This window comes from Pseudopipra pipra, chromosome 1 (genome assembly GCF_036250125.1).
Source record: "Pseudopipra pipra isolate bDixPip1 chromosome 1, bDixPip1.hap1, whole genome shotgun sequence".
NCBI lineage: Eukaryota > Metazoa > Chordata > Aves > Passeriformes > Pipridae > Pseudopipra > Pseudopipra pipra.
In genome coordinates, this window is record NC_087549.1 from 12168098 (window position 1) to 12182183 (window position 14086).

Below are 14086 nucleotides of genomic sequence, written 5' to 3' on the forward strand. Positions count from 1 at the left end.
GAAGCTGGATCTGTTGCCATCTAATGGTCACACTAGAAAAACTGAGAGTTTAATTCTCAGAGTAGCATATTGCTTGCAATACAACATAAGATTCTGTGTTTGTATATCCCTGTGTACCTTATCAGGGAGGAAGACTGCTTTGCCCTGATGGTTAAGGTAGTGAGCTGGAGAGATAACACTAATTACAGTCTGAAGCTTCTGATATAACAAGTCACCTAATGACTTTGTAATCCTGTTCTGCATCCATAAAATTAAGATGATTCATATTCTCCCTTGTTCTGTTACTACGCTTAGGATGGTGGATCAATTTGCACTTGCTGTAGTATGGCAGAGTGCTAATTTTGGTGAAGATGTTCTCAGCATTGCCATCACCTTCACTAGTAAATGGCTTTTCTTGTTTTATGCATCTGTAGATTCTTATTTTGCCACGAATGATAGTAACAGTGTGAGTTGAAGTTCAGAATTGAGTCTATTGTGATGATTTGATTAAGTTAAAATTTGTAATATGTGCATATTAAGCAGAAGTACTTAACAAAGTGATGATGTGCTGAAATGATGAAAACACTTCAGCTGCTTGTATTTTTCAAGCACACTGTTTAGGTGATGAAAGAAATTCTGTTTGCAGCAGTGGCTCACCCTTTTATCGTCTGGAACATGATCTAGGAGTGATTACACTGCTTGGGAGCAAAAGGGCATAAAAGGAGCTGTAACTATGGGATGCTGGCAAGGCCTCTACAGAATCCTGTTGATGTTGGAGGGGCAAAAAGTAATGATGAAACCTTAATTCTAGTGCTTCAATTTTTTATTTTGCCCCCTCCTCCAAAGGACAAAACACTTGAAAAATGCCATTAGAATCAAATCAGGTTTTAAGGCCAGGTTTCTCTGGACTACTAAACCAGCCATAAGTCTTTGTGATATAGATCATGGCAATTGGAGGCAGTGTTTAAATCAAAACCATCAGAACCAGTCTTTTTGCATCTGCATGTTTATTTGTATTTCTTAAGGGTGTATTTAGTCCCTGCACTGGCCATGAATTAAAGGACAGCGGGTGGATCCCTTTATCAATTGTTTGATTCACTTGTCATTGTCCTGAGAGGTGTGAGAATGCTGCCTGTGCCAACCCTTGGGCTTGCCAAGCTGCTTGTTGAATCTCCTCAGATATTCACAGAACGTTCTGAGTTGGAAGGGACCCACAAAGATCATCAAGTCCAACTCTTAAGTCAATGGCCCTTATGGGAAATGAACCCATGACCTTGGCATTATTAGCACCATATTCTAACCAATGGAGCCAACCTGCTCCCCCTTCACACTACAGAGTTCAGGTCACCTTGTGGTAGGTAGGTAGGTAGTTAGTTAAATGGAGGAAGTTTCTTTGCAGTAATGTTTCCCTTTGCTTTCAAGTTAGTGTATCGGTTAGCCCTAATTAACCTGTAGGTTAATTAGTAGTTAACCGTACCAGACCCCTCAGCCTGTTTTAAAATCAGAGCTCCCTCACCTACTCCAACTGAGAAGGCTTTTTGTAGCACTTGGCTTCGTTAAGACTTGCTTGCCTGGCACTGCTCAGTGTTGGTGCTGTAAAACCTCCATCAGGCCATGGTTAAGAGTGCACTCACAGTCAAGAGGGCAGACGAAGGGGGCTGTCGTCCCATTGTCCTTCCTGCCCTGTGCTCTGGGTGGGCTGCATCTCCTTTTGGATTAGGCTGGGATTAGGCTGGAGGGGCTGCTGCCCTCCTTTGCAGTCTCTACAGTGCCCTTTGTGCATGAAGCTTTTCATAGACAACAGAGAGGGTCTCAGATCAGTGCAATCAAAACTGGTTTTGTTGCCTGGTACTCGGGCAGAGGTGAGTGCTCATAGCCCCAGTCTGTGGGGAACAAATACTGTGATAGAGGAATGCAACTCAGGTTACATCTTTGCTTCTTTTTTTTAATGAAAGTAGTTTGTGTGTGGCGGTGGTGGATGTATGAGGTAGAGAAGCTGTTTTTTGGAGGGAAGAATAATTTAAATCAGTCAGGAAGGAATCTAAAGTTGCTGAGAAATTGTTTTTTAAGTGGACTTGAGAATGGGAAGAAAAAACATTAATCAGGGATTGTATTCGTTGATCAAAGAATGTTTTTCAAAGTGCTTTTTTTCTGCAGTATGGGCTCAGAAAATGACAGTCTCCGTTCAGACCACAAAGCAAAGAAATGCTTGTCTCTGTCCTCATGTACTGAATCCTTACTCCTACAGGGGGTGGAGGGTCAAAGGGAGACACTGCTTGGTATTTGTATCTACAACTAGACTCAGGGACAAGCCTTTGGCTAGAAGGAAGCCTTGATCATGTGCCTGGAACACCACTGTAGCTGTCTTTTTAAGGCGTTGTTTGTTGACTGAACTGCCTGTGCTTATTACTGTTAAGAATTTAAACAATTGCAGAAAGAAAAAATGGCATGTGTGTGCCTTGGGCATTGGCCTTTTTTGTTTTAGGAGCTTAAGCTAAGGAGTTAACTGTAACTGATGTTCATGTTTTGGTATTTTCACTCTGGAGCTTTTACATACAGAGTAATTTTCTTAAAAGCTGATTCAAAGCTCAGGTGCTAGAGGCTTTGGGGTTTTTAATGTATAACAAGGGGAAAGTTAGTCTTCTCCTGTGTTCTGTTCTGTCTCACCCTTCTTCCCCAAGGTATGTAATTTAAGATCAAAATCCAGTTAATGTTGAAAAAGTACAGCAAAGATTCTGGGGCAGCATCAAGAAGCTTGAAGACCCCAAAGCTTTAAGCAATTGGTGGCATTGTTCTTTCAGCCCTTGTGTTGTGTAAAATTAGAAACCAGATTAAATCTTGAAGGGATTGATATTCTTAGAAGATGATTGTCAGGATCTACAACCAGGAGTGCAAAAATTTTGCAAGAGTTCAAACTTTTGCTGAAATTAGAGGTGCTCTGGTTCATCCAGCATGGGAATATTTACTTTTTTTTCTACTCCACAGTTCGATCTTAGCAATGTTCAAGTTGAAGTGCAGCCTCACTTGTTCACAGGGACGGATATTCCTCTCTGGCTGTGTCAACATCTGGTTTGGCTTTAGTAGTACAAGTAGCACATAGCCAGAGGCAGGGGCTCCCCAGGGAGACCAGCACACCTAAACACACTGAAAAAAAATCTGTGGGAACTGGGTTAAGAGGAAGGAGAAAAGTGTGAGGCATGACCTGACTGTGAGCTTGCTTTGTTTAACTTTCTATAGTCAGTTGTGTTGAACTGGTGGGCTTGCACAGCCCAGGAGGGAGTAGGACAGACATGGATGACGAAGTGGGCATATTATTTTGAGGAGGCTCTGGTTTGGCCCCTCATGGGTAGTAGAGCCTTTCCCAAAGTGTTTCAGGGAAACCTGAAGATATAAACTGCTGTTCCTGAAAGCTGAAGAGGGGAAGGTGGCTCCTACTCTGCAAATAAAGGGGTAGAACCTTGGTGTGTGCAGAGGGAAGGTTCTTAGCTGGAGAGCAGACTTGTGTGTGCTTGCAGCATGTGCAGGTTTCACTGGAATAGTGTTGGAAAGAAATTGTGTTGAGGGTGGGGGGGTTTGCAACATGGGAGTAATTAATTTTTGTGATACTGCTGAGGAGGAAATGCTTCAGGTTTTTATTTCTAAAATGATTCTTCATTTAGCTTAGGAGATACAATGGGTTTTCTGTTTGCTTTTAGAGCTCAAATAAAACCTTAAAAGCTGAAATCAGAGCCTACTATTTTGATTAGGGCAAAACATTTCTGCAGCCTTTGTTTCTAAAAGTGTTGTGGTGGCAGCTTCTCACTGCAATAAAATAAAAAGAAATAATTTTGTGACTCTTGTCTGAGATGGGATTTGCATGTTGCAAAAATGCCTGTCTTGGATCATTGTCAACAGATTTCTATCTCCGCTCTCTGAGCAGGAGAGGTTTAAGAACCTGTAGCTTCTGAGGAGAGAGTGTCTGCATTCATGGTGAAAGCTTCCTAGCATGTCTGCTGCTCTTATTGGGTTAGTTACAATCCCAGTTTTAGTTTTCCTTTATATTTTAGTAAGAGCAGTATTATTGCATTTAAATCTACCTTCCTTCTTTTTCATCTGAAACTTCACTCAAAGTGTTAGGGCCTAATTTAATACTTCACAATAGCACAGGAGGAAGAAGAGGGATATTCACAGCTCTACTGCATTGTACCCACACCCACTGCCTGCATTCTGCAGAGGCAGGAAAGACTTACAGGAATCATCAGATGCCACTGCAGACTGTAAATCCTCATGAGTTTAGAAAGCCTGAGCAGGCTGGCCATGACAGCCATCGTACATAAAGAACTCCAAATGCAAACAGAAGTTGAGTCTTGATACTTAAAATCATGTGCCCGGTAGCAATATTTGTTTGATAGCGATTTATAATCTTTTCTTGCCTCCTCTACTGGCTGTCAGGCAGGCAGTAAATTACCAATCTCTCTTTTTTTATCTCCCCTGTAGGTAATAACCACTTTAATACCTCTTCCCTTGCTTACATCCATCTCTGTTTTCCAGATATCCAGCTACTCATTCTCTCAGATGATCTGATGAATGGAACTCGTTAAATTCAAGAGTTCTCGTTCTTAAATGCCATGTCTGCTTTTGGAGCTGCTACCTCAGAAGAAGAGTTTTTGTGCTTTCTGTCTTACCCATTCTTTTTCTAGCTGTTTTAGCTGAGTGTCTTCTGAATTCTCCAAACCTTCTTGTTTCTGTTCCTTGGAGCCACCCCATGGAGATGTGCATGGACTGTTTTGGAAGCAGAGGGGAGTGTGAAGGGCCACGGCAATGGCATGTCACTGCAGACAAGGCACTCTTCCCAAACAGAAGGGAAGCTGTGATTAACCAAATGGTGAGCTCTGCTTGCTTCTCACCTGGGCTGTCCAACACTGGGAGGTCTCACCAGGCTGTGGAGTTCTTGATGGACCATTGTCTTCACAAGAGATGGGTTTGTGGGGTTCACAGAGCCACCTGCTAAGGAATTGCTTTTCTCATCTCTAACATTTCCTCCCTCTTTTGCACTTATCATTCTGTCCTTTCCAAATAGTGAATTCCTCTGTGTAATGTATTTTTTAAGAAAAGAATTAAAACCAAGAGCAATTGATACAAGTTCATGTCACTTAACCTTCCTGGGCAAGGTTATAGTAGCACTGAAGGAGAAAGATCCTCTGTTAGACATGTATGTGTGATGATACTGCACTTGAAGGTCTAGTAATTCTTTAAGAACTGTATCAGTCTAATTTCTTGAAAGCAGACAGGTAACCAGGCCCTAGGGCTGTATTATCTGGTTGAATAGGTAAGTGGGTAGGGGGATGTTCTAGCTGGATGCAATCCCCGTGCTGAAGGATCTGAGATATCTCTGTAGCTGCTATTAGAGCACAGTTCACAGGGACCAAATATTCACTGTATAATTTAATGCCAATATGAAAAACATAATCTAATGGGTCTGATCCCCTATAGAAGTGTTTTGTCCTCTAAATTTGTCCCTACCAGTTCCTCAGAGTTGTCCTAGAGCTTTCCGTGTTCCCTCATGCATCTTGAATGAGATCAATAACTTCCTAGGCTGGAGTGGCTTGCTCCAAAGGGCTGCCCTCTGAAGCTGAAAGGAAATCCTGTTGAGTAAGGAGAGTTTCTGTTAATGTGTAATCAAGTTGTGATAAGACCAGCTAATAAAGATAAGGTTCTCAACAAGTGGCATGGGACAATGAGCAGAGAAATGAAGTATGGAAAACTCTGTGATTAATCATGACCCTTGGCTGCATTGTTCAAAGGAAAAACCATGCTGAAGAGGATGCATAGGCGTGTTACTGAAGGGGAGGAAAAGCAGGAGTAATCTAGGGAAAAGAGTGGAAAGCAGGAAAACAACTATACTTCTGTCACCATGAAGGCAGCACCCTGACTCTGGGGAAGGTTGTCCAAGAATAGTTTTGTCTTGATGCCTCCAAAGCTAACAGACCAGAGGGAATCCAATCCCACTCTATGGGTTAATCTGTTTTTTAATGCCTGGAGATGGGCTCGTTCCTGCTCGCTCTCGGGGGACTTGGGTGGAACACGAAGGGCTCGGCAGTGAAGAAGCTTGGGAGTGCCAGTGGGTTGGCAAGGGCTGGGACAGTGGGGCTGGGCTGTGCATCCCTTCCAGCCAGGGTGAGGGGCAGGACAGCACATGGCATCTCCCTCATGTTTGGTGATCTGTAACTCAGTGCTGATGCCACTGCCAAGATCACTCAGGTACCTTGCTGTATTGCTGCTTTTTTTTTTTTTTTTTTTTTTTTTACCTAAGGTGTAAATGAATCTCTGGACGAAATCACCTGCTATCTAACCTAAAAAGCTTTAATCTTTTTCCCTTTCAAAGGAGTGTCTTGAAATTGCAAGCTTTGTTAAGTAAATGCCAAAAGGTAAGCTTACTCTTAGATGTTCCTTGCTGGACAGGAAGGAATTGTAAGCCAAATATTGCCCAAATTAGGGCAATTCTGTGGACTTGAATTTATTTCTGAGTATGCCACTGTGTGTCAGGCTTCAGCTTTGCTGCATGTTTCCCAGAAAAACAGCCACTGACTGGCACTGCAACCCCGGTAAAGAGCTGGGGAAAGGAGTGGGAAGGGAGGTGGAAAAAAGAAGTGTACTGATGCCCTGGATCTGCAGGAATTCTCTTTTTGAATATAGGTTACAGCAGAGAGCACGTGGGGCATAACTGTCTTTTCCCCCCACCTCTGTACATCTGTCTTGCAACCCAAGTGGTGATTTAAGAAGCAGGTAGTCTGGATCATATTCAAAGGATTGATCTAGTGTTGAACAAGCATAAGTGTCAATTAAGAAATCGCTATCTGCACATGATAATTCAGGAAGAACATAATTCAAAAGAAGTGCTGATCTTTCTTACCTGTCAGCTTGTTTCTTGCTTGCTTAGGTGCTAGCTGAGTATGGTTCAGGAGTATCAAATTAAAATCAGTTATGCCAGGCATGGGAATAGGGCAATTCTAGCTGGTATCAAGAAATGGGTGATAAAAGCCTGATAAGCTCTGTGTAGCTTTTAGATTTAGTCTTATGTTTGGCATGCTTTTTTAAAAAAAAATTATTGATGCTGTGACTGTGAAGATGAATGAAGAAATTCAGTGTGCAGGATGCTGAGGAGGCATTGGTTTTGGCTCTACAGAGACCTGGGATGAGGTTCTCTCAGTGTCGCTGGAAGCATCTGTTAACAACAGGCCAGCAGGAGCTGTTCATGTAAAAACTACCTTATACCTGTGTCCTTTGGTTCTTTTGCAACTGTTTAGGTAAATCAACAGCTTTTGCTAAAAAGTAGGGAATAGGAAGAGCACTAGGAGTTATGACTCTGGCAAGCTGGAGCTGCAGGTGGCCAGAAACAGTGGCTCTGGGAGAGGAGGGAACTGCTTTTTTTCAGAAGGGGTGTCAGCACTAGAGTGGAAATTTAAACACCATATGATTTTGCCTGTTGAAGGTCAGTGCAGCAGCATCTGCAGCTACCCTGAACTGGTGGGTGGTGCTTTTACTGAACAAAACCATTTTTCTCCTGCCAAGGACCACCTGGAAGTTATTTGTGAGTAGGGGAGTAAAGCCTTGCTGACCTGTATGACTTCAGTTCCAAGTCACTCGTATAAAAAAAAAATCTCCTCCTAAATGAATAAGTGGAGGTGGGAGGTGTAAGAGACTCAAGAAAATAATTCAGCCCCCCTGAAAGGCCAAACACGTCATCAGTAAGCCCATTCTGTGGCTTAACTTGCTGCTGCCTAGCTGAGGACAAAGCGTGGAGAACATCATTCGGTGCCACCACCTCACTGCTTGCACCCTCAGAGAGGTGTACTTCATCTTTGTTTAGATGCTGAAATGCCCTTGAAAGCAAATTCCTCTGAGAGGAGGTGATTTGGAGATAAATGTGCTTTTGGCAAAACCTTGTCTGTGCTGTGGGGCTGTAATGTGCTGTGGTGGCAGTAGCCAGCACTCTGGGGCAGTGCCAAATGCAATGACACCACGGCGCTGTGTGGCCAACACTGGTGCTCGGTTCAGTGTCCTTCCCTGAGATGGCAAACCAAATATTCAGCAGCCTCCTGTGACTTGGACAGGCAAAACTCCTGCGCCGGAGGACAAAACCGCGCTCTTTGGATAAGCGCTTATCGTTCTTGAAGCTGGCACAGCAGAGCAGAGCAGTCCATGCTTCAAAAAGCAAAGTAATTAATTCTCCTTGCTCTCAACCACAGCAGCCTCTGTTGTGCAATGCTGCACTGCAACCAGGCATGGAGAAACTTTCTTTCCAATCAAAAGAAGTATTAATTTCTTTGCTCTGATACTGCAGGATTGGTCTTCCTTTTAATGTTACTGAAGACAATGTCTGCCTTTCCATGACCTTCAGTGTGTGGCTTTGTGTTAAAATTTGCATCCCCCCCCATTCAAATGCTGGCATTAAAAAGAAGAAGAAAAAAAAAAGATTAAAATTCCTTTTGTTTAAATCCCTAATAAGGGAGCCTTTGAGCATGCCAGCCTTCAGATGCAGGGATAGGTCTTGGCTTGCGCTCCTGGCTCTGGGCTCTTCACCTGGGCCGCGTTGGGTCAAACCCATGGGCCCCCTCACCGCAACACTGGTGCTCTTTGCCTGCTGTTTGCTTGGTTGTGGCTGAAGTCTGAATCTGTGCGGGAGAAGAGACTTGGAGCTGTGCTTCCAGTTCTGGGGTACTTCTGCATATACATCCCATTTCTGCTACAGCTGCTCCAGTTATGTCCCCTTGCTCTTAGCATGTGCAAATGTGTCACAAGTAATAGTGAATAACTACCCCAAAAAATCAAAATTAGTGCTGATTTAAATTCCCGCTTGCATGGAACCTCCCTGACTTTCCAGCTCTCCCACTTAGCATCCTCTCCTTGCATGGAGACAGTTCTGGGGAACATGGCCCTTTGGGTGAGACCGCAGCCAACCCACAGGGCTAAATAATTGAAGCTACAGCCAACAGAAGTGAAGGTAAATGTTCAAAAGTGCCTTGGGAGAACTGGAGTAGAGTTGTAGACAACAGACCATCAGGGAGTAGCCTGAGTTTGTGTGAAACCCCAGATACAATGAATAGGCACTGAGGAAGATCCCTTTATGAAGAGGTTTAACAGTCAGGCGATAAAACATGATGCTGCTGTTTAATATGTGTCTTGGGAGCACATCAAAGCAGGAGGGAAAGTCAAGTATTTCCACTTCCCTGAAGAGCTGCATCATCATTCACCAGCACTGGCTGGTGGCCCCAGCACTTAGATGAGAGGGACTGCTGGGGTTATGGGAGGATGAAAAAGCAAAATATGTCAACTTTGAACATTTAGGTACAGATGTGTCTCACATGCCATCGTGTGGCAAAATGCTTTTTGGTATTATTAATGACTTCGTGTGAGTGGTTCAGGGAGGCCAAAGAGGCTGAACAGTTCTGTTCCTGTCAGTTGGAGAAGATAGCAATGCTCCTAATACCATGAGGGATTTAATCACACATGCATGCTAATGTGTTTATAAAGCACCCTACTGCGTGCCGTGAGCTTCTACTATAAAGGGAGAAGAAATTCCCCCTCCGTAGGAATAAAAGAGCAGCTGCAGCAATGACCAGAAATGCCAGCCAGGGTGGGGGGTAGCACCTGGCACCTTCCCCAGGTGCCCCCTATGCTGGTTTGGCTGGGTTGGAGTTCATTTTCTTCACAGTAGCTGGTATGAGCGTATGTTTTTGATTTGCGCTTCATGGAGTTGAAGATGTCCTTGCTTATTGCAGGGGGTGTTGGATTAGATGAACGTTCAAGGTCCATTCCAACCCAAACTGTTCTTTGAATCTATAATATTCCAAATCATACGGCATCATGCTCAGCAATAAAAGCTGGGGAACAAGGAGGAAGGGGAGATATTTGGAGTGATAGCATTTGTCTGCCCAAGTCACTGTTATATGTGATGGAATCCCGCTTTCCTAAGGATGAGTGAACACTTGCCTGCCCATGGAAAGTGGTGAATGAATTCCTTTTTTGCTTTGCTTGTGTACACAGCTTTTGCTTTATCTTTTGAATTGTCTTTATCTCAACTCGTGGGTTTTCCCACTTTTACCCTTCCAATGCTCTTCCTCATCCAACTGAGGGGGAGTGAGCAAACAGCTGTGTGAGGCTGAGTTGCCAGCTGGGGTTAAACCACAACACCCCCCCAAAATGAGTCTCTGGGAAAGGAAGATGGAGGGAAAACGTTTACAGAGAGACTTAACGGTGGAGGGAATTAAGGCTGGAAGGTGAAAGCTTTGCCTGGAGAGTTGTGCTGGAGAAGAAGGATGTCCTGGCAGGATTGTGTGGGATGTGGAGAAGCCCCAGCACTAGTCCTGACCTGCTCGTTTCTGCCCTTCTGCCTTTGCCTCTTGTAGAGGGAAAGGCTTTGAGTGAAAGACAGAAATGCCAATGAAACAGCAATGATTTGATACAAATATAAAATGAAGCTTCCTCGCTGAGAAGTCAAGACAAGGCCAAGCTGAACTCCAGCTCTTGCCCTTTGCACATTTATTCAGCAGTCTTGTGAATAACTACACACGTCTCAGGTTCTATGTCCATAAACTTGGGTTCATGCTATTATTCCTTTCACTCTCTTATAGATATGTTGCAAAATTATTTATTTTTTAGATTAAAATTGCTGCACACTAAGTTTTATATGATCTGGACTGGGAGGATCTAGATTTTTAAGAAAGATTAAAAAAAGGAGGAAAGTGATGTGTACTGAGGAAGCTCCAAAAATGTCTCATTTACTGCACCTGAGCCAACTTGCTGGATGTGTAAAGTACACTTAAATTATGAGAATTTTAATATAATTGGAACTATCATTTTGGATCATCAGGTTTGGTGGAAATAAGAAAACACTAGAACCCCCCTGCTTTTTCTTGCTGTGCTCAAGATATGTGGTGTATGATTTAGTCTGACAATTACTCGGTCACTCAGCTCTTACCTCCGTCCTCGCCAGAGCTTGCAGTAATCTGATTGGGATATGGTTCAACTGCCTAACACCAGAGAAATCCTGTCCTTGTTTTTTCATGCTGCTTTTCCATTCCTTCACTGTGTATTCTCTTGCTTTCACTCTCAATACATTCACTTTTCCTGCTGCATTATGAATATTTCCAGTATTATGTTCAAGAGTCACAGGCCCCACTCACAACTGCTTTCCATTAGTTACTGATCAAATGAGTACAGATGACTTCCCTCTCATGTCTTTTTCCTTAGCACATGATAATAAAAAGTTCATTTCCATCACTGGTGTGCTCTTTCCTTGCTATCAGGATGCCAAATGGACTTCCTACAATGTTGTCTTACGTGCCTTCAAAATTATTTCTTTTCCCCTTTCTGTAAGCTAGTAATATATCAGGATGTGTCTTTTTGCTACCTAACAATATCTGAGGGCTACAAGAAAATAAAGTTTCAGTGGTTAAATTCCTCCTAATGGCAAATATAATGCATAAATATTAATTATCTTTTTTGCTGTTTTAACTACCTATGTATTTCTCTGGATTTGTAGGTGATCATAATTATCACTCTGCTCTTAATCACTCAGATTTCTTGTATAACCCAGCCCTTTCCTTCCAGCCTGTGATGGTCCGTGTGGTGCTGGGACACCCCTTCTTTTGAGAGTGAGACCTGCAACTGCTGGGTTTCACCTTGCAAATGCAGGTTACTTGCAACACTCACTGGCTGACTTACAAAGTAATACATTAAATAAAATTCCCAAAGGTCAGAATCCGGAGACTTGAGGTTAGAAATGGTGCTACTGTGTGATTGGAAAGGGTTTGGTTGGGGTTTTTTTTGTTTGTTTGGGGGGTTTTGTTTTGTTTTTGTTTGTTGGTTTTTGGTGGGTTTTTTTGTTTTGGTTTTCTTCAGGATTTTTTCCCCCTTTTGAGAAAACTGAATCATTTAGACTACAGGGAGGTCATACACACTGAAGTTGGTGCCCCAAAACTTCCCATGGCTAAGGGTGAATGGGGCTTTGAAGAACCTGATCTAGTGCAAGAGATCCCTGCCCAAAGCAGTGGTGTTGGATGAGATGATCTTTCAATGGTTCCTTCTGACTCAAACTATTCAGTGATGCTCTTCTTCTCGACTGTCTGAGCAGTCTCTCCCTATTGACATTTAATAAGGCTTCTGTCTGACCTGTCTGAATTTGATCTGGAGTCCCCAGATCTCCAACAGTGGTAAGGAGCTTCCCAGCATCTTATGGACTAGGCAGAAGTAGTAATGTGTCTATACAATGAGAATCCATCCTTTTGTCAGCAAAAAGCAGACTAAATTAAGGAAGCAGAGGCCACCTAATTCAAGTCATTCCCAACTTCCCAGTGATGGATTTTTCTACAAGTCACATTTAAAAAAATGTATTGCACATGTGCAAGAATCCGATTCATTTTTGCATGTTTTTGTGTTAACTAGATTTTTTTCTGATTAGAATATTTCAAGACACTTAGGTTAATGGTGGAAGATGTCAATCAAAACTTGAGCACCAGGGACTGCTGATCCTGGGGGGACCCTGCCCAGGAAAGGCTGTCCTGAGCCGTCTCCTCACAGGAGGACTTTGCCAGGCACAAGGCCCTGCTCACAGCCACGCACCATGGTGCCAATGTCAGGGTCCTGCACAGGCCATGCAGGAGGAAATTCTGTGTCAGCAGTCTGTTTTTATCCATGTGCAACAAAACCCCAAGGCCAAGCCTATCCCTAATGGCCGCCACGCACAAACAATGTCCTGATTGTGCCTGGCTGCTGGGACTCTCCTAAAAACACAGTCACTGCGTCCCTATTAATTAAAAACAAAGCCTGCTTCCAATGCTCAGTTTCTGAACCCGTTCTGGCAGCCACACTGAAGCAATCTCTGGGGGGACACAGGTTACTTTAAACTAAGACAAAACATGGGCTCGGCTTTCCCCAACGAGCCGCAGCGTCTGAAGTTTTGGTGCCACACCATCACCTGCCTGCACAAACCTCCTTGGTGCCACTGGTCTGCCCTTGCTGGCAAAGACTGTGCCAGTCTTTTGCAAGCCTGTTTGTTTGCTGTGGGACAGCTTCAGCTTTATTATCTGTGTGATGACAGACTCCGGGGCCACTGCTATTGTTTTATTTGAATTGCAGAGATCTTAAAGAGCCCCAGTCCTGGGCCTTAATCCCACAGCATCCGGGATGTTCAAATACAGAAAGAGCCAGGTGGGTCTTGTTCCTCCTCAACCTCTTGCTGAGCTCCCTGGGCGTTAAGCAAAGTAAGTCAGTGCTCCAAACACACAGATGTACAAAACGCATCAGACATGAGAGATGCAAACAGGAACATTAAGCCGCCAAGTGGCTGTTAAAAACTTCACAAGGGCAATTAAAATATTAGCATCCTTTCATGTAAGCAAAGCAAACAAAACTGGCCATTAGTTTCAGTTACAGAGTCCTGCATTTTCCTATTGGTCACCTGATGCTTGCATCAATTGATCTGACAACCCATGTGGGGGTACATACATGACTGCACTGGCCTCTGCCTCCCCCACAGAGATCAACATCCAAGCTGTGTGATGGGAGATGTGCAGACTCATCCTCTGTCAGCCTTTATCCATGGAGGAGCTGATGTCATTTCCCCACCTTTTGTTGTTACACAAATGCAGCAAGCAAAGTGGTGCCCCATGCAGTCACTCCCCCTCATCAATGAACCAGACAACTTTATTGTAAGAAAAGTCACTGAGTGCTTGCTGCCACCCACTGTAAACCTCCCTCAATACTTAAATGTTGTGCTGATGATTAATGAGAATAACTACAAATGGGTGAGTCACAGGGACGGCTTCATTCATTCATTCAGTTGTGACTGCAACCAAAATAAAAGGTGTTTCCCAACTCTCCATTCCCAAGCGCTAACCAAATCCCTCCTGCAGGAAGGAGCTGACTGACACGGAGGGAATGAACATCAGTATTCACTGAGTTCACTTCAATCTGGTCAGTGTTTGCCAAGCTGAATACTGCAAGCTGAATACTGCAAAACCAGTTAAAACCCTAACTGTGATTCTAAAGGCACCAAGTCCTTGTGCACCAAGATTGGGATGAGTTTGGATTTTAAATGGAATAAAATAAAGAGATGAGAAAGGGG